Raw genomic sequence first — 22,417 nt, 5'->3', positions numbered from 1 at the left:
TCCCACTCTAATTACCTTTTCCTACATTGTGCCCACATCTTTCTATTCCCTTCTACCTCATGTATGCACCAAGCCTCCCCTTAAATGTATCAATGCTATCTGCTTCAACCACTCTGTGTGGCAGTAAGTTCCAAATTTCACCACTCTGTGGAAAGAAATTTTCCCCAAATTCTATATTTGATCTATTAGCAGCTATCTTCTAATTATGTTCCCTTGTTCTGGGCTCAATCACAAGTGGAAACAATTTCTCCATGTCAACCCTATTAAACCCCCTAGTATTTTTTTCAAAAAAAACCTTCTATCAGCTCTCCTCTGAATCTTCTCCAAGGTTTGGTGTAAATTTAACATTACTTCATTGCTTCGATATTCTATTCCTCCAGAAGCGAACCCCTGTACATTGATTGCATTACCCATGGCCTTGTTGCCTTGCGTTGCTACTTTTAGCCATTTATGCATCTGTATTCCCAGACCTCTTTTCTACTCTACCCCATGTAGTTAGCACGAAATAAGTGGCCCAATTTGCACGCAGCACCCATTGGGACCATGTGATTGGTGAATTTACCCTATCACTGTGTGTAAGACTGCATTAACACTGTCACATTTGTGTCACTGCAAAGTGGAATGAGCATCAAAGCATAATGAAACAAACGAGTGCATTAATGCTTGGAGGTATGAGCCTTCTTATCCACAGGGCAGTTTCACGCAGGTTTAAATCGCCAAAAAGTGCAGCAGAATTCCAGCCTGATATACAGGGGCTCAATGAATGAACCTGTTTAACAACCCCTTGTCTCCTATCCCTCGGTTTGAAGAGCAGTGCCAAGTGATGTTTGCTCGAAAGATCAATGGAAAAGAAACGAGACAACAGGAAACCCGTTCTTGCTGTTACTGTTCTATCTGATGCTACTGGGCAGCAAAACTTTCTCCACTTGTCCTATTCAGATTCTTTCCCCTTTTCCCTCTAAATGAAACGTGACCTGCAGGGTGACAAAGTGTTTCGGCAACAGTGTTATCTATTATTATCAAATTATCTGTTGGGGGAAAAAGCCATTAATTATGAACCACGCGATTACAAAGAGGTAATTGGTATAATTATCTCCATCCTCTTTAATGTAGTGTGACTGATGCGTTTTTTTGTCGTATTTAATCAGGCGATTTGTTTCGTGTTAAGAGACATAAATCCGGTTAAACTCAAACTTTAATTGCATAATTACTGAAGGATATCTCTGTCTCTCCCCATTGATATTGATTCATTCTACCCATCCACCAGTAATCTCGTTCATGTGTTCCTCATGCACAGATCCCATACTGTGCTACATTTCTCTCTATTTATTCAGTAGCGATGCATGAGTGTTCATTTCTTTATTTAATATGAAATATGTATATGCATTCAGATTGTCTCATCTATCTTTCTATCTATATATATAAAACGTTCCCCTCAAGATTATACTGTGTATATTTGTGCCTTAAACTGCCTTTTATTGATTCAGTAAATCTGCATATAAATGGACGCCTTTCGCGTGGCTCCCCTGGGGATTTTGGAGAATGAGTAAATTTACTATAATCTTGCGCACTGAAATGCTGAACATTAGTGATGTCAAATAACCCTAATAGATAGTTAAAATGTTTCAGGACATGTTCTACAGACTTAAGGTGCGTCAGTAATTTAGATTAAGAGATTGCTCATACTTAGTTTAAAATATAATTTTACTACAGAAAATTTTAAAAAAGGGTCTCAGTAACAGATTCCTCCAGGGTAAGAGTTGTACAAAGTTAGTAAACTTAGCGTGTATATTTTCAATATGTGATACAGTTGCAGATCTACTTATCTATGTTGGGGGTAAGGAAACAGAAAGATAGAGAGTGATTGATAGAGACAGGGGCCGAGTGTCAAAGGAAAAGGCTCAGTTCATGGAGGAGAGAAAGGAAATAGGCGTAGAGAAGGGGAGAGATTATCAAAGGCGAAAAGATGATGAAGGTTTGTACTTGTTAACGTGTGTAGGTATTGTTCTGACAACTGCTATCCCGGGAATTCTCCGATACACGATTTGCCCGTGCAGGGGGCCAGGCGCTGAACGACTTCAGTGCAAGAAGGGCAGCATCCTAAAGTTCATTAATAATTATCAGCATCGGAAGTAACCCAAAACATCCGCAGATAACGACCAAATACCCCGAATGAGAAATCGAGTTTAGCGCCAACATAAATAAAAATAGTTAGACCCAGCACGCTTAAGAATTCAAATAATAAATGCTTGTTAAATATATTTTAAATTTTAATCATATCTCAATCTGCAGCAAATACGTTTCCTCCTCCCCCACATTTAAAAAATGAGGTACTTGGGATATGAAAGTGGTGATGGCATTCCCTTGTAATATTCAGGATCGTTTCACCTCCGCACAAACTAAATGCCAACGGTACTATTATTACACTGGGTTGCATGTCTATGTATTTTCCAAGTGTTTCATAACAGATTAGAAGAAAAGAAAAGTTTCCATTTACTGCATTTTCTTCTTCAAGTTGATCATCTCCTGGTTTGCACAGTGTTAAAAGTTTGGCGTGGCGGAGCTGCCGTAAGGGATCCTTGCTGCGGGACATGATTATATATTTATTACTGTCATCTACATCTGCAAAGGCAAATCTAACGGCAGCGACGATCTGGAACCAAATATACAGTAATCCTAATCGAACTGCATAAATCAAAGCAAGCGAGGGATAAATGGAGAATAAAAGGGTGAGAGAGGACAGCGAAGAGAGATTTTTTTTTCAGATAAGACAGCCGGCATTTTAGCAGCCAAAGGACACATTACTATACTTTAAAATAATTATCATTGTTTTTATTTCAGTTCACAATAGAAATATATTCATTAGATATAAGATGTATTTTCCTTCACTGAATCACTGGCAATTTGAAGCTCTGGGTGCAAATTTTTAAAACATATATTTTATATTTACTTGAATTATTTTCACAAACAGTATAAATTCCTTATGTTATTAATACATTAATTAGAGCACTTATTAATGGTTTACAACAGAAACATAATAAAATAAACGTATATCAAAACCTACAAATACATTTAAATAATTGCTATACCTTCCAAAGGGTTTGTACTTATAATTGGAACATCGGTAATTTTAGTTTAAATAATTACGTTGTGATAATTAAATCTTTTTAGGGTGTACCTTTAGGGCAGACAATATTCAAATGTACTAATTATAGTTAATTGAGATGTTTTCTTGCTGTCAAAGTGCGCTAAAGAGTATAGAATTGTGGACCGTCGATCTAAGTGAAACTGAAAGCAATTATATTCAGTTGTAAAATTAAAACCTCATGCAAAAAAAAAATTATTTCTTAATTGTTGTTAATTATTAAACACAGTCAAATGGGCCTTGAACACATACTAGATAAGTGCAAGCAAAACGCGTAAGTTTTAAAATCATGATTTATAGAATTGCACTTGCACCAGGTTTAATTCAGAACGCTGGGATTTACCGTTTACATGGGTTCTCTCTGTTCCTTAAGTCTCTGTATATTGGGACGAAACTAATTATTTATGGACACTTGCTAAACAGTTTAAAAAATTCATTGAAATGAGATTTACAGCAGCGCCCAGGAATGTTGATTACTTCGACAGAGGCGATTCCTAAACATTTACTTTGCTACAAAGTAGGCCAGCATTCAGCAGTCACCTCTGCATCGGGATCATTGCCGTAGGGGCGAGTTTGGCAAGATTTATTAGATATTCCTTAAAATATGCATCCTGATCCCCATTTGGCTCAGGACCTAATAGAAGTGGAAATAGCTTTCGACTGCAGTGCGGTTCATTCATCATCCTCTCTGACACCAGGTTGATACCCCCTCCCCCGCCCTTATTTGCTGATCATATGTAGTCATACTCAGAAGATACACCACAGAGTTTATATACTTAGGAAATCTGCTCCTTTCTTATCTGTTTCAATGTCTCTTTTCACCCCCTATACAGACTCGTCACTGTTACTTCATCTAGTTCCACGTCTTTATTTTATTCATTTTCTTCCTAGTGCCATATTTTGATGGCACACCTGTCCAACTACTTATACCTCCACTACTGTGACAAACATTCCTGCTTTTGTGTCTGCCAATTCGATGGTTATTTCCATCCTTATGTACGCACAACGCACCATGTATGTAGTCATATTGAATCATTAAACATCCATCTGGATGTTTATACAAGTTATGGAAAGAAAGAAGAAACGCTTGAATTTGATATACCGATGCCTTCAGCAATTCCTCGTATCAATCAAGATGTAAAGATGCAAAACTTGTGGATGTGGGTTACAATGTTTTATTCCTTAGCAGTTCCCTGTGTAATTTTCCGCGTCAGATTTTATAACAGTGCAAAACGCTTCATTTTCCTGGGATAGATCTGCAATACACTCTGAGTACCATTTCTGTTTTACTGAAACAAGCAGTGCAAATATTTGCCATAGGCATACATCTAATACCATAAATATTTAATGTGTTTGTATCGATGTTTATTAAACTTATTAAGAGCTTTTTGGCATGCATAATATATTTGTGTATCCGTCTCTCAATGCCTATATTCCCGCTTTCTTTTTCCATATTATGTTCTCGCTGTAAGTACTTGTCAGTCAATCTGTGTCATTTTTAAAACTGTTTCTTTAACTTGTTTTTCATTTCAGATTTTTTTGAAATTTTACCTATGCAAAAATCGCATTCATCTCGGCAATATGCCATTTCTGAATATTTTTCTCTCTTCGACTTGATATCATCCCTTTCTCTATCTCCTCCTGACCCAACTCCATCTGTTTGCCTAACCTGTAACATATACAGCGCAGCTCTGTCTAACGATTGAACTAAAATACAGTGCCCCTCCCTCCCAATCTTTCCCTATTTCATATTGTTCGTGTGTGTGGTGGTTGAGGGGATAATTGTTTGTCTATCTTGAAAGTAAATTGCAGGTCTCTGCCGAACCAGAGCAGAGTTTACCAAATAATTAACGACTAAATTGGCAACGAAGGTGCTACAAATATCTAGGATAACAGCGAGTGGACATTGAAGTGGGCCATTACAACTTCGCCATGCTTTCACGGTCAAATAATCTGATATAGCAACATTTTTACAGCAGTGATACACACTCAGATATCCTCTTGATAAGTTTATCTATCGATCTATCTCCATCCAACCAAATTATTATTTAAATTAATAATTCACAGGGGTAAAAATAATCAACTTTTACTTAATTCCGAGAGAACCTGGAACCGACCGTTAAGTAGCTGAATGAGATACGTAGCTAGAAGATCCTATTTCCTTCACTTCCTGAACAATTTATCGCAAAGGTATGAAGGCGTTTGGAAGTAGAATAGACCCGACCTAGGGAGACATTCAGAACTCCAGCTGGATTTACTCAAGGAACCATTCTGAAACTTTGTTGGGAAATTTTCTCCACATAACTTGAGCTACGTTAATCCTCCACTATTCACCGCAACCCTTCCCGGAAATGAGTTAAGACATTTTTATAATAATTAAAAACCCTGAATAATTATTTGGGGAAGTCAAGATGGGACTGAATCAGGAACCGAGCATTTTTTCAATCACAAAGCACTCAAGCACTCGCGAATCTCCCGTCAAAAAACGTTTCAATAAAACAGAAGTGGTACTCAGAGTGTATTGCCGATCTATCATTGGAAAACGAAGCGTTTTGCACTGTTATAAAAACTGGGGCGGAAAATTACACAAAGCATTGCCGAGGAGTAAAACATTGTAACCCACATCCAAAAGTTTTGTATCTTTACATCTTTGATTGATACGAGGAATCTCTGAAGGTATCAGTAAATCCAATTCAAGTTTTTTTTCTGAATAGGAATCTTTCTTTCTTTCCATAACTTGTCAACTTACAAGAGCGCATAGCGTTACCTTTACAGAACAGCATGACTAATATCGACATTCGGAGCTGGGAGCAGCTTATTTTTGGATGTCAGCTGGGACCTGTTTTGGCGAAGCTGCTCACAATGAAGAGAATGAGTACTGACTTTTAACAGAGAGAGAGAGAGAGAGAGAGAGAAACAGCAAGGGACACATTCACTCTATGAGATAGTTGAAATCATCAGATTGTTCTGATAAATAGTCTACTTAAAGAAGCAGGATCAACCTTCATTGCATATATTTTGTTTGATAATGACATAAAATAAACAAGAAAAAAAGGAGAAAGAAGGAAGTCAGATGGTGGGACCCACCAGCAGCCCAAATTGTTACTATCAGACCAGCACAAATTAAACTTGGCAAATCGGCAAATAGATCCGAGCAAGCAGCCTGTAAATATACCAAACAGTAGGGGAAAGTTATTAATTTGCATACATTTATACAGAGGTATACACGTAAACATACAGCTTCATCTACCTAGTGTATTCAAAGATAGAGAGAAGGGAGAACAGTTTTGTTAAGTATATATGTTTAATGTAAAAAACTATATTCTACACTTACCTTTCCAAAGCTGAACCTTTCGCAGTAGCCCACGGAGGATACACTCCTAGTTTAAGATCTCCTCAATAATAAGGCAGAACAAATGACACTTCGGACTCTGAATTGTTCAGTAAGACAGTTCTGTCGTTTTACTTCTGTCTACAGATACCTCTTGTCTCTCTGTAATACTCTGCCTCTCTCTCTCTCTGTCTCTCTCTCACACTCCGTTCTTGCAGATTACATTAGAAAGTTGCAGCCAATGACAGGGTATGTTGCCATCTGCTGGGAACTAGGCTGATGCAGGATTTTAAAACAGAATCACTGGCTTGCTTCGGGAGCCAAGAGCAAGTCTGCCCGATTTCAATGGTCCTTCAATATGTCAATCAAAACATGGCCTCTCGCGCTCCCTCTCACTTCTGCACAAACTTCTTGTAAAACAACCTGCGTCACATTCCTATTTACACAGATCAAATCAGCTTCAAACATTAAAACACAATAAGGAATTTATAATATAGTTTCGACAAGAGGAACCAACTTTCCCCCTCCCCACACAACAGAAAAAATGCACAGTATTTAAGTGGGGTGCGCCCACTGTACATGGATATCATTTTCTCTGTTAGTGAGAGCTGTACAGACAGTTTTTTGGTGCAGAGTTGACGAACTCAAGCGTTGATTTTATTTGCTTTTCAGATTTGTCATGCTTTTCGCAGCAGAATGGACGGCTCTAACCCTCTGGATATTGCTAATAGAGCCCTGGGTCCTTCCCATACAATCTCTCCCAGCCCTGACGGCTTAAACTGGGATTGGGGCAACACGACGCCATTCCACACACCAAAAAAACTGCCTTAAAATGACTACTGGTAAGAGGATTAAAACAATAATGCCCGTCTCTCCTTGATGTGTGTTAGATAGCGTCTCCTTCCCATAGTGCTGAAGAAAACTTTAATATAGGGGTGGTTATACCTTTATTGGGTAATACTTGAGACATTTCTCTTAAAGGATGCTCGAAGAGTTTTGTGTCTAGTTAGCTAAACAATTTGTGAAGCTGCTTATTTTCATTAGATGCTACTTCTATCTTAGTTCAAAATTTAGCTCTGCTTTCCTGCTCTTAACTAACTGCTCTGCTCAGCCTTTTTATTTATTTTGCATATTTCTCCAATCCTTCTTTCAACTCTCCTTTTTTTTCTTTCACACCTTTTTTCACAGAGTTCTCTTGTTTCCACGCTCCTGTTGCTGCTGTTGTTTGGAAGTGCCCGCTAAAAACACTGGCTGCTTATATGTTTAAGTTTCTGTCTAGCAGGCTCCCTTGTCTCATGCCAACTGCGGGTCTGCAGAATGAAAAGGGATTAACTTGTGAACTGCTGAAAGTAGGGACTTAAATGGGCGCAAAATCTCTCAAATGAGTCATTGTGGGAGCCGTTCTAAAGCAATTAAAGCGAGAATAAATTCCTCTCAGCTTTTCCTTAAAGCCAGCTTTCAGTGGGGCTTAATGCAGACTATCGTCCAGTCCGTCAGAAGATTTAAAGTAAAATATTAAGAAGGTTATAACATTCCCTCCATGCCTTCTACCTCTTCTCTTAATATTTTATCTGGCGATCTCACAAAAATAAAACTTGCCTGCCTTGTTTTACAAACTTATTTTCTTCAATTATGATTCATCCCATTTCCTTTTCTATATTCACAGTCTCATGTTCCTGCCTTCCTCTAGTAAAGCACAGAATAACGAGGGTACGTTGTTAGCAGACCCTCAATTAAAACTATGTTGCCATCAATTTTATTTTTCTCAACGATGTGAAATAATATTTGAGACGGACAGAGAATAAAGACCCACAAAAAGCTTCGGAATGACTCCGAGACTTCTTAGAGTTACATACACGCCGACACACTGGTAAACCTCTCCCCCACACCCCCCCCCCCCTCCCCACCCACCCCCCCCCCCTCCCCACCCACCCCACCCCCGCTACCCCCACCACCTCCCTAACCAACTTAACATCTGAAACTAGAAAAGGGAAGCTATTGGCGGCTGTCATCTAATTAATAGATCTAATCACTTTTACTTTATGAATACATTATATTCGCAGCCCCTTGCTCTTTTCTGTTTTTCCCCTTTGCATCCAACCCGTCCAAGGGTACCCAACAGCTGCTCATTTAAAGGCAATTAATCATTTTGATGTATCGTTTAAAATTGACTGGTTCCTAGGGACCTCTTCTGACAAGAATAACAAAGCAATTTGCCAGCAGCCATCCCCACGACATGTTATTAGCGCTGGCTTCGTCTGAGCAGGGCTGTGGGAGAATTAGGCAGCAGGCTGTATGAATAGACCTACCTGTTAGCGAGGATCTCCTCTCCTACACCTGTACTTCACACACCGACCAAAAGAAAATCGTTTTATTGATGACAAGAGCCGCCAATTCTCCTTCTAATCTCGCTTAAGAAAGTTTTAGGTGACTGGAATGTCATTTTCTTTCATTTTTTTTTTCTTTTTACAAATGCCCAAAGAAGGAGTTTAAGGTGATTTGAATGTCACACAGGGAATGGTGTTCTACATTACCGGGCTCATTCACTTTAAGTATTCTAGTAATTAATGTTTTTCAACATTGTTTTCTTCGTCAACTTTAAAACCGAATAATTTCAAACCAAAACAATGATCTAAAACAACAAAAATCAACGTATCAAACACTTGCAGATATATTCATAGCTTATCGTTCTAATTTACCACTGAAATTCAAATTCCGAAAGTCCCAGTTGTTGCAAAGAATATGCCGCCCAGTTCTGTCTGGACATTTTCCACAACATTTGCAGGAAAATAGCAGGAACAATAATTTCCAGTTGCAGTCGGAAAGTTTATAGTGACAAGGAGTGTTGCAGTCAGATTACTGAATGAATATATTTGTATGGTCTTTAAATAAAGATTTGTTCAATATCGTTGAACAAACAGTTGCACAATTCGCGGCAATGACAAATCATTTTATGAAGACATTATCATACATATTTCATACATTATCGTTATTTTAAGTATACTAGATTATTAATCATGCCTAAAACGGCCGGTATTTGTTTAGTCGCTAAACGAAATGGATTCCTTGACTAGATATTATTTATTTGTAAAACTTTAATCTTTTTTCCGCCTTTCCTATCTAAGGCTTCACCTTGACTTGTACTGATTTGTAATCCCTTCTGCAATATAATTGGCATTTAAAACTTCATTGCTGCAGTGAAAACACACAACTTCTAAGCAACTTCCTAACATCGATAATTTTTATTATCACCTCAGTCTAACAATAATTAAACAACTTTCTCCACACCTCTAGTTTATGTAACTGAATGAGGGCAGCGTAGCTGAAGATCAATTAAAAAAAATGTCCCTCCTACATAAGATTATCAATTAAAGTATACAGGAGCTAACAATTTTGATTTCTCCAATAGTGTAATAACCACTCTGTGCTTACAGGGAAAAGCATATTTTTGGAAAAAAGTTCCATCCATGTCTGATTTGTGACATTAGTGCGCTGGGAGCAAAATAAATCCACGTATTTGCGCGCACGTGTCCGTAGGCTGTGCATCCCAAACGCCGTTTTCTGTCCAATGTGAATTTTAAGGTTCATAAGTGCATTTTTCTACACTTTGAAACGTCTCTCTCGATAAATAGACAACGATATACAGAAATATAGATGGCGATACAAGTCTACATGGGACCAACGTGCACATTTGTGCTTCTGATAGATGTAGATTGTTTCCAGGTCTTAATATAGCTCCAGTGAGCCAGGGCATACACCTCATCCTGGTTTGTACAGATATATTCGTTTCTTTCTCGGTTTCGTCTGTTTCGACCTCTTGTATACCGAATTGCGCCATGCATTCATGTAATTGATGATTTTAATTGATTTAAATCAAACAGAAACTACTACCCATAATAAACAGCAAACCTATGGCGAGGGCCTTATCTGCAAAGGCTTATAAAGGAAAAGAACCGTCGGATTTCTTCAATAGAATATTGCAAACTCTCTGGATTAACGCTGCATACACAGGGAGGAATCCTATAAATATAACTGTTGGAACCGTCGTTTAAAAGTTTTGAAATAGTTTGTTTTATTCATAGAGGAAAAAATCACATGGCAGAGATCAGCAGCTTCTTTAGTTAGCAAGTATACTAGGGACACTGGGTAAATTAGTATGTAAGTTCTCCATAATATGTTAAGTATAAAAGTTGGGGAAAAAAACTAAGTAGTTCGTGATTTAAAATTGGGCCTGAAGAAACGCGGGAATCAATTTTGATTAAATGTTGGGGAAAGTGCTCCTACATATACAAAATAGGCCAGTTGCTGGCTTACTACTTGCTAAGTCTTTACTTTCAGCTCGTCGTGGAAGCGTTCCTGAAGAGAGGAATTCTGGCAACCTGATGATCTGAGAAGCGCAACCTTGGGGTAGGACTTTCTACTGACCAACTACATTCCCCCGTCTCTGGTTCCCGTTACGGTCGCAGTTAGTGTTCCAATTTATAAAAAGAACATCTGAAATTAAATCAGATCAATTTTTTAGATCCCCAAAAGAGGTTTTTAAGTCACACCTATTACCTGAAGCACAGTAGATACATTTATCTTGGCTAGTGCTTCAACGGGAAGCAAGAGAACTTTTAAACATATTCGGATGTAATTAAGTTAAAGACTTGTTTTGTCCCTCTCTCCTTCCACTTTCACTTTTTTGTCGGATCACTCAAACGCGGCACAAAACCTCTGCCTCACTGAATAGCTGTAGGATTTTAATAGGATACCTTCAGGACTGAAGATACGCATTTGACTCATCTTAGAGTTTTCATAACCTCTACTGAAGAAAAAATGATTTCCTTGAAAGATCCTATGTTCATGGAGGTGTTCTGTCACCCTGCTTTCCCCAAATCAAAACATATGCCTATTTCGTTGTAACAGTTGTTGAGTTGTTTAGTTTCCAGTAACTTTGGGAAAAAACTATTATAATTTGATAAAATCATTAACATTATATTCAAAATATGAAATTCAATCTGGATAGAGAGCAAGAAGACAAAGGAATCCTACATATACGGGACCTCCATAAATAACAAAATTCGATTTATTGAATATATTTACAATTATGAAAAAATGACAGTCAGTATAATACTTTACTTCATATGTACGGGAACAAAGCGGTTTGTCGGCCTGATCAGTCTAAAAATTTGAAGTGCTTCTCTGGGAGCTGTGACAGTGACCACAAAGTTGTTCAACTCTATTGCTGGATTCTTTGGGTTTGTTTTTCTAACCTCTATTAATCACAAATATGTTCTAATTTAAACTGTGGAAATAACGTATTCTGGTAAACCTCTGGGATACTCAGCATACTGGGGCTCTGTGTGTCTATGTGTTCGGGTGTTTGTATCTGTCAATGTGTGCCTCTGTGCCTGTGTGTATATGTGTATGCTTGTGTTTGGTTATGGATGTGTTTAGTGTATGTATCCAGTGACCACTACCCACCCCACCCCCCCCCCCCCCCTCCACCCGCCAACACCCCCACCCCACTCTCGCTCTTTTTGTACTTTTTTGCACAGGGGGAGTGTACTTTGAAACAGTTGTGTTTGATTTTAGGAGGATTTAATTTTTTACTTGAGTGAATGAGACAGGTCATTGATAACCTCAAGTAAAAATATAAGCGTTGGCAGCATTTCAGTGATATCCAGTTCTTGGTGGGAGTAGGACTAAAACAAATAATTTATGTAACTCTTAGGGAGAAGGCCCACCCATTCACATATACCCACTATCATGGTACCTATCATATCGTAACACACCTTGAATATAGTTAGAAAGCTGAACTTTAGAAAGGAGAGCAAAACATTCAAACATGAATATAATATATAAAGTATATTACTGAACCATTGGTTTGATGCGACTAGCATACGATATGCTTAAAATGTCAAATGAAAATAAAAATGTCAGTGTTATTTACCTATAATTTAATTGAGTGTCTGTATATAGTATAATAGCCGTGTGCTTTCGAACTAGGCGACTTTAGTTACATTATTTGGAAGCCTCAACATATATACTTGATCACCAAGAATATGTGGATACAAATAAAAGCTCTCTTCCTTTGATAAAGAATTAGGGAGCACGTTCCTTGACATATTTTGACTGTACAAAAAAAAAATCCTCAAGATCTTAGAGGTTTGAGGAACCATGTGAAGGGCCTCATCATATAACTTTTTTTTTCTAAACTTGACTATGGAGGAGAGAAAAATCCATATTGCTGGCCACTGGATCTGGCGGCAGTAGAATTTACATGCGGATTTGTGGCCAAGAGCAACCTAGGCAAGCCTCCCATATCCGTGGATTTGCACCTATCTGCCTCAGAGCAGCACAAGGAAGGTCTTTGTAAAACCCTAATCCTGAAGCAACACAGCTTTACCAACACGAAGGGATAAAAGGACGATAAAACCACAACGTTATGGTGGCAAATCTTCTCTAATCCTTCGATTTAGCAAAACAAAGCCTCTTGCTATAATCCGGTATTGCTTTAAAAAGCTCAGATTTTGTTTTGGTAAGAAGATGATCCAAACGACTAATTTTCTGAGAGACTAACGTACTCTGACAGCCTTAAAAAGACATAAAAGAGAGAGAGAAAAAATAAATGCAAACCTCATTCTTGTTACTGGGTTTGAATTCAGCTTTTTGGAACTCTGCAATAGGGAAATATCAACTTGTCAGCAGTTTGCGGCAAAGGAGTTTAAATGCCATCACTAGCAAAAAGCTTCTTCTTTCCCCCAAACTCAGCACTGAGTGGCTCTAAACCCTTTTGATCATTTTTAAAGCATCTTAAAAACTGTAACAAATTACTCCCAAGAAACGCCAGAAAAAATCAATTATCTAAATGAAAGGGGTTAAGGCTGGGAATAAAGGTGAATGATATCATAAATAGTAATTTGATCTTTTCATTTCAAATGAAAAGTTGTATATTTATAGAAATGTATATAATTCCACGTGCTGTGCCGTTTGTAATACCTAACACATGGGGTGCACTGTTCGCGTGAATGCGTTTCTCCGTGTGTACAATACTTCAATTATGCGACTTGTATCTGCATACAAAATCTGCGTGTATGCCTTTCTTATATTTATGTATGCGCTCTATATTCATGAACGCACGCGTTCACAGTATTTACATGGACATACTGTGTACTTGGGTGCATTGCATATATCCGGTACCTGTCTACCGCATGAGTATACTACTTGTACATTTGAGCTATTTCTGTATGTAAATATTTGTGTCTGCTCATCAACATGGACACAACGCATATACATATAATTCTGCATAGTGTAAATATGCATTTAAAGTTGGTTGGAGTGTCTAAGCGTTAACTGTATGCATCTCTGTCGGGGCCAAGAACATAATAGAATATCAAATATCTAGTACTGCAGCTTGAATAATTAACATTGTTGTTTTAAAAATCAGCTCAGAATGGTTTGTAAAACTATCGCCAGCAGTCTGCGGCAAAGGGGTTTAATGCCATCACTAGGAAAAGCTCCTTCTTCCCCTCAAACCCAGGGCTGAGTGGTTCTAAACCCTTTTGATCATTTGTTAAAGCATCTTAAAAACTATTGGAAAGTAAAGGTGCGTAAGTACTGTCATCAAAATGAAATAACGGTGCGGCTCAGCGCAATTCTCCAGAAGTTTTCCATAAACACGCAACGACAACATGCCTCGGACATAGCTGCATGGGCACAATCACACAAACACACGCATACGTACACAGGCTTGCATGTATAGACACACACATCCCCAGCCATCAACACACTCATATACAATTGTAACACATACGTGCAATACAGAGATGCATATATGGACCCCAGCACATGCATATACGCAAAGTAGCGCACAGACAACATAACCACACACATATATAGACATCTCCAACTGCACATAAACAGCCGAGCATACATCTTACACAAAAGCAAAGTGCTGCGGATGCTGGAAATCTGAAATAAGAACAGAAAATGCTGGAAATACACAGCAGGTCTGGCAACATCTGTGGCGAGAGAAACAGAGTTAGCGTTTCCGCTCGATGACCCTTGGTCAGAACGTTCTAAGGAAGGGTCGAAGAGTTATCGACCCGAAACGTTTACTCTGTTTCTCTCTCCGCAGATGCTGCCAGACCTGCTGAGTATTTCGGTCATACATCGTGTTGAATATATTACAAATCAGAGTGAGAAAAATCTATAACATGTCTGATATTAATTCAAGTAGCGCGTAATCAATAGGATTTGTGAAAAAATTATGAAATAAAGACGAATTTAAAGAACAGAGTAGTTAACGGAAATGTTAGTACTCGTTACTCGAGGATGGAATCATAGAATCATAGAAAGTTTACGGCACAGAAAGTGTCCATCGTATCTGTGCCGGTTATAATATCATTGGGAAATGCCATTAAATTGTAGATATTGTGGTATATTATTTAATTATTTTAGTGAGTGTTTCTCACAACCATGCAAATTTATTGCATGAGTTATTTTGACATAGTTTTACTACATGGTTTATATTATTTTTGAACGTGGGAACTTGGAAGCATTACTTCTCTGGGTTGTTGGAAACTTGATACGGTGGAGATTAACAATTGCCGTGTGGTTCACTTTTATCGCTATTGTTGTCCAAATACAATTCAGAGAAGGACAGAACGAATGTTCATATGTACAAAGTACGTCTTATTGAGCATATAGCAGAGCTCTCTTTTGTCTAAATCCTCACTGTGCTTTTTGACAGTAGCACCGACAATTCCTAAAGGCCCTGCTTACTGAATATATATTATAGAGGGCTTTCAGGCTCTCCCTTGCTCAGGATGTTTTTTTATTATAAGGACCCAATGGGGATATTGAGATTCTTTCAGAATCAACCTGTTTATATCAGTCAAATTCAGAGTCTTTTTTTTTTTGCACCCCGTTTGTTTCCATTTTTCTTTCAGGCCTCCATCTCCTTATCCTTATCCTTTTTTTCGTTTTCTGTTAGTTCATCTATTGTTTTCTAACTTTGCCTATATTCATCGTTCTCGACTTTTGCTTCTCCTTTCTGTTTACTTTCTCCTTCTGCTTCGTTTTCTATAATCCGCCCCACCCCACCCCGCCAATCAGCACTTACTCCTTATAAGATGTTTTTACTTGCCGCTTTCATTTCTAACAGTGAGTGTTTAAACGCCATCATAGCTTTCCGTAAGTCGCACGAACAAAACCGGATTCAGGAATGCCGGACACACGGCCTCTTTATCTGTCTAAACTTAAGCATAATTTTCAAGAGCCAACAAAAGAAAGTCAAAACCTTTCATTTCAAGCAAAACTTTAGGTTAACTTCATTTAATTAACGAGAATTTAGCTTGTGTTATAATTATTTAGGTAGTTCTAATGCAAATGGCACCTCAGAAAAATGTATTTCTTTTCCCTAAAACCCTAATCCATTAAAAAGTTATTCATTGTGCCGTTTTTTTAAAATTCTGGGATGATTCCTTAAACAATGAGCAATGGCAGGAGTTCAAGGCGAGATAGTTCGGCTATAAACCAAGCGTATTCCCAATAGAAGGAAAGATATGGCATCCAAAGCTAGGGCTGCCTGGATGATCAAGGAAATAGAGATTAAAATAAAACAGATAAAGGAGGTTTATGGCAAATGTCGTGTACAGAATACTGTCGGAAAACAAGCAGAATACAGAGAGTGTAAGAAGAAATTGAAAAAGAATATAAGGGCAAAGAGAGAGCATGAGAACAGATTAGTGGGCAACACCAAAGGGAAACCAAAAATATTTTTACATATACTAAGTAAAAGGATAGATAAAGGAATTACGGGGCAGATTTCAGACAAAAAAGAAATCTTCTTGTGGAGGCAAAGGGCATGACTGAGATACCATACGAATATTCAGCATCTGTTTTCGCAAACAAGAGGATGAAGTTAATATTGCAGTAGACGAGGCGGGGTGGGGCGGGTGGCAAGTAACGTTTTTTACATAGGATAAAAATATATAGAAGGCATATGCTAAATAGGTTGGCATCACTCAAAATTAACAAGTCACCTGATCCAGATGGGATACATCCTAGGTTGCTGAAGGAAGCTAGGATGGAGATAGCAGAAGCTATGACCAAAATCTTTTTATCTTCCTTTGATTTCGGAGTGGTGCCAGAGGACCAGCCGTTTGTAAATATTACATATCTGTCCAAAAACGGGGAGAAGAATAAACCTGGTCAATCAGTCTAACGTCAGTGGTGGGAAACTACTAGAGACCATTGTCAAGGGCAAAATTAATTCTTACTTGGAGAAATATGGGTTAATGAGGGACAGCCAGCACATATTTATTAAAGGCAAATTGTATCTGACTAATCTGATTGACATCTTTAATGAAGTAACAGAGAGGATGGATGAAGCTGGTGCAGTAGATATTGTATATGTGGACTTCCAAAAGGCATTTAATATGTACCACATAACAGACTTATTCGGAAAATGGAAGCACATGGTATTAAAGAGACAGTGGTAACTTTAAGAAGGTGGCTTACTGCCACCTTCTCAAGGACAATTAGGGATAGACAATAAATGGTGGCTTTGCCAGTGGCATCCACATTCCATGAATCAATAAAAAAAATACCTGGGTACGTAATTGGTCGAGGGATAGGAAGCAGAGAGTAGTGGTGAGTAGCTGTTTTTTCTGACTGGAAAGAAGTATGCAATTGGCTGCCCAATGTGTTGATGTTAGGACCATTGCTTTTCTTGCTATGTATAAATGTCTTGGACTTGGGTATAGGGAGTATATATTTGAAGTTTGTGAATGATACATAACTTGGCAATCTAGTAAATAGTGAGCAGGATAATAGCACACTTCAGAGGACATAGGCAGTCTAGTGAAATGGGCAGACACCTGGCTGATGCAGTTTAATGTAGTTAAGTATAGAGTGATACACTTAGGGAAGAACAATATGGAGAGGCAGTATAATCTAAATTGTACTATTTTGAGAGGAGTTTAAGAGCATAGAGACCTGGGGGTGTATATTTAGTTTTAGTTTAGAGATACAGCACTGAAACAGGCCCTTCGGCCCACCGAGTCTGTGCCGACCATTAACCACCCATTTATACTAATCCTACACTAATCCCATATTCCTACCACATCCTCACCTGTCCCTATATTCCCCTACCACCTACCTATACTATGGGCAATTTATAATGGCCAATTTACCTATCAACCTGCAAGTCTTTTGGCTGTGGGAGGAAACAGGAGCACCCGGAGGAAACCCATGCAGACACAGGGAGAACTTGCAAACTCCACACAGGCAGTACCCAGAATTGAACCCGGGTCGCTGGAGCTGTGAGGCTGCATCACAAATCTTTGAAGATGGCAGGGCAAGTTGGTAAGGTGGTTAAGAAAGTATATGGAATATTTGGGTTTATAAACAGGGGCATTGAATACAAAAACAACTAACTCATACCAAACCGATACAAGTCACTGGTTAGACAGCAGCTGGCATATTGTATACAATTTGAGGTAATACTGAATTTGCCAATTCCTTGGAGAACATACAGAGGAAGTTTACCAGGATGATACCAAGGATCAGGGACTTCAGTATTGTGGAGAGATATGAGCAGCTGAGATTCTTCTGTTTAGAAGAGAGAAGGTTAAGGGGAGACCCCATAGAGGTATTCAAAATTAGGAAGGTTTTTGATAGAGCAAGGTAGGGAGAAACTGTTTTGTCTGGCAAATGAGTCAATAACCAAAGGTCATGTATATAAAATAATTGTCAAAAGAACTAAAGGGCAAATGAGAATTTTTTCATACAGAGTGTTGTTAAGATCTGGAAATCGCTACTTAAAAGGATGGTGAAATGAGCATTCATAAGAACTTTCAAAAGGCAATTGGACATGTACTTGAAGAGGACTAATTTGCAAGATTTTGGGAAAAGGCTGGCATCTGGAAATATATTGGCCAACTCTTTTGAAGAGCTAGCACAGTCATCATCAGCTGAATAGCCTCCTTCTGTGCTTTAAAATTCTATGATTCTATAATGAGATAGGGCAGTGGTGTAAGTTCCATTAACCCTTTCTCCCACTAATTAGAGAGGGTGCAGAAAAAGTTCACAATAATGGTTGCAGGAATGAGGAACTTCAGTTATGTAGATATATTGGAGAAGCCAGTGCTGTACTTCTTGGAGAAGAGAAGATTGGGAGTAGATTTGATAGAGATGCTCAAAATCAGGAGTGGTCTGGACAGAGTAGATACAGAGAAATTGTTCCCATTGGCAGAAGGATCGAGAACCAGAGAACACCGATTTAATGTGATTGGTACAAGAAGCAATAGCGACATGAGGGAACAAATCTATACGCAGTGAGTAGTTAGGGAATGCACTGCCTGAGAGTGTGGTGGAGGCAGATTCAATCGTGGCTTTCAAAAGGGAATTGGATAAGCACCAGAAGAGAAAATGAATTTCCAGGGTTGCCAGGAAAAGGTGGGATAGTGAGACTAGCTGGCTTGCTCTCGCAGATAGCCAGCATCGACACGACGGGCCGAATGGCCTCCCTCAGTGCTGTAACTATTCTATGATAATCATTTGCAGCTTCTTCAGTTTAGATTGAACAGCAATGATCATCAGTTGCTTAACTTGCAAAATTTCAATTACAAATGTGTAATTTAGATGCAGCTGACATCAGAAGTGGCAATGGACATCACTTCTGATCATTTTTACCATAGACATTGCACACCCATATATGCTCATTTATGTACATACATGTCTACATGGAGGTTATTGTGATAGACACAGATTCGCATTCGGATAAAGAAGCTCTCCTAAACAATGTATATATTTAGATGTGTATACAACGGCTGGACGCGTAGATATTACTGAGGAGAGCTTTTGTCTGAACCGTTTTAGAATAACCCTATTTACAAAGTAATATATGCTGATGGCGTGTTTAGTCACTCTCGCCTCATACTCGGAGCTTGGTAATCAAAGCTATATATGTTCAGTAGGAATGATATAGACTGTTCCATACTAATGACAAACTTACCTGCAGCAATTCAACTCAAGTAAAAATTCAAGTTGCTTCTTTTGGGGGAAAAGGGGGAAAAGGAGCAAGGAGGCGAGAAAATGAGAAATAAAGTTGGAACAAAACATGGGCAGAATTACAAAGTGAAAACGACAAAGCCGACAAAGACTTACATTCTTTCTCTACATCTGATTATTTATGAATACACTTTCTATCGGTATGTATTTATATATATCTGTAGAGCTTTCTCATCCCGATCTATTTCATTGCGGTGCTCCTCCTCCATAGCATGTTTTAGGCCTTAATCGCATTAAACAATATTTTGGGCTTCTCTTCTTTAGGGGAGGAAATGCTTATTCAACGGTTCTCCCCTGGCAAGTTGGCCAAAGTTTTAATTGTCGGAAGTTAGATTTTTAAGTGTCTTTCTTCAAGTAAAATGTTTCCAATTAACAACCTAAAAGGTTGCAATAGACAACGGCAACAATGTCCAAAAATCATGGATGTGTGAGCGGAATTGAGGAGCTGCAGTCTTATTTTATTTTCAAGGTGCTACTGCGATCTTTAAACTTTAAAAGGTTTTGAAAACGCGTTCCTGTTGTAATAAATATAGACTAATAAAGGACCTCACCTTTCTACTGTCTACAAACCACAATTATTTTCTGCAGTGCCAACATATCCGGTGCAGTGTTCTTGAGGAAAGACAAATCGAGAAGATGACATCCTTCGTGCACCAGGGAATGTCAACTCCCAATCGAGTTCAGAATACTGGAGAACACTTTGTGTCTTACATTGGAAGCTTGTGTGCATGTTCTGCCCCCAACATGGACTACTGGTCTTATGAAAGTGGTCCTGGACAACGTGCGTGCTATATTAAGTCAAATGATCGTGAAAATTAACATTCGAAATTTCATTCCATGAAAATTAATTCTAAATTTGATTTAAAAGAAAATGAAATCGGGAGTGAGGTTTACGTGGAGACATTGAACTATATTGAAAGAGGCACAACATAAAATGAACGGAACACGCAGATTCCAAACTTTAGGAGTTAATCCACGTTGTCAATTACAACAGCTGGCTTATAGCGGCGTTCAGTTGATGACCCAGATGTGCTTTCCCATAAAAATAAACTCTAGTATTGTTAGTTAAATAACGCAAGGGTTTAACCAAACAATTCAAGGACGGCTTCTGTTTCCGACCTAACCTTTTGACTTGGTCAACCTCAGTTGTACAAGAATTGCAAACTGGAAGCTTGAGCTCCGAACAGCCTCAGGACACATACTTCTGGTTCAAAGAGGCTGCTACTGATTGACTCTAATGTTTGACATGACGACCTCAATGGAGAACAGGTTCAGAAAATATATCAAATATGTTAAACTTATTTTGGAAACATATTGAAATACATATTATGAATGGGTTAAATTACTTTTATCTTATTGTCTCCCGAAATTAAAATGTTTAGAAATTAAAATATCTATTATTTTAGATTTCCATCAGTTATGCTGTTTAGTGCATGAGTCTTCTTGCCTGGGGGGTTTCAATTTCAACATTTTAATCCAGATAAAAACATAAGAACGTAAGAAACTAGAGAAGAGTGAAGTAGGCCATTCGGACCTTCGACCTGCTCCCCGTTCAATAAGATCCTGGTTGATCTTCTACTTCAACTCCAATTTCCTGCACTATCCCCATATTCCTTGATTCCCTTAAATATCCAAAAATGTATCGATCAAATCTTGACTGTACTCAATGACTGAGCATTCACACCTCTCGGGGGAAGAGAACGTCAATGATTCACACCCCTTTGAGCGAAGAAATTTCTCCTCATCTCAGTCCAAAATGGCCATCCCGTTATTCTAAGTTTGTGACTGTAGTTCTAGACTCTCCAGCCAGGGAAACAACCTCCCAGCATCTATTCTGTCAAGCCACTTAAAAGTTTAAAAGGTTGCAATGAGATGCCCTGTCATTCTTCTAATATCTGGGCAATATAGGCTTAGTTTTCTTAATCGCTTCTCATAGGACAATCACTTCATCCCAGGCATCAGTCTAGTGAACCTTCATTGTAGTTCTTCTGAGGAAAGTATATCCTTCCTTTAGGTAAGGAGACCAAAACTGTACAAAGTACTCCAGGTATGGACTCTCCAAGGCCCTATATAATTGTGATAAGCTTTCTTTACTCTTAAACTCCAATTGTTTTACAATAAAGGCTACCATACCATTTGCTTTTGTAATTGCTTGATGTACCTGCATGTTAACTTTCTGTGATTCATGTTCAGGACATCCAGGTCCCTCTGAATACCAACATTTACCATTTAAAGAAAAGCATTTTGCTTTTCTCTTTTTCCTACCAAAGTGGATAACTTTACCCCTCCATGTTATATTCCATCTGCCATATTCTTTCCCAGTCACTTAACCTGCTATATCCCTTTGCAGCCTCTTTGTTTCTTCCTCACAGTTTATGGATATATACCAGTTTAAGTACTCTGGTATTCTGTTCTAGGTTGTAGCCATAATTCAAATTTCACTCCAATGTTTTATCATTTTGGATGTGGATTGAGATAAACCTGACACTATATCCTAAGAGTGAGGCCCCATCTGACCCCCGCCAGCATCAAAACTTTCTGGCAAGACTCATAGGAACATAGAAATATGAATTGGTCATTTAGCCCCTTAAGCCTGTTTCATCATTCATAAGAACATATGAAATAGGAGCTGAAGTAGTCCATTTGTCCCTGTAAGCCTGCTCTGCCATTCAGCAAAATAATGGCTGATCTTCCACCTCAACTCCACCTTTCTGAACTCTCCCTATATCCCTTAATTCCCTATGTACCCAAATATCTATCAACCTCTGTCTTGAATGACTCAACGACTGAACACCTAGAGCTCTCTGGGGTAGAGAATTCCAAAGCCTTTGAGCAAAGAAATTTCTCCTTATCTCAGTCCGAAATTGGCCGACCCCTTA

The sequence above is a fragment of the Heterodontus francisci genome, chromosome 8 (assembly GCF_036365525.1).
Source record: "Heterodontus francisci isolate sHetFra1 chromosome 8, sHetFra1.hap1, whole genome shotgun sequence".
Lineage (NCBI taxonomy): Eukaryota > Metazoa > Chordata > Chondrichthyes > Heterodontiformes > Heterodontidae > Heterodontus > Heterodontus francisci.
Note: the sequence above shows the minus strand (reverse complement) of the source record.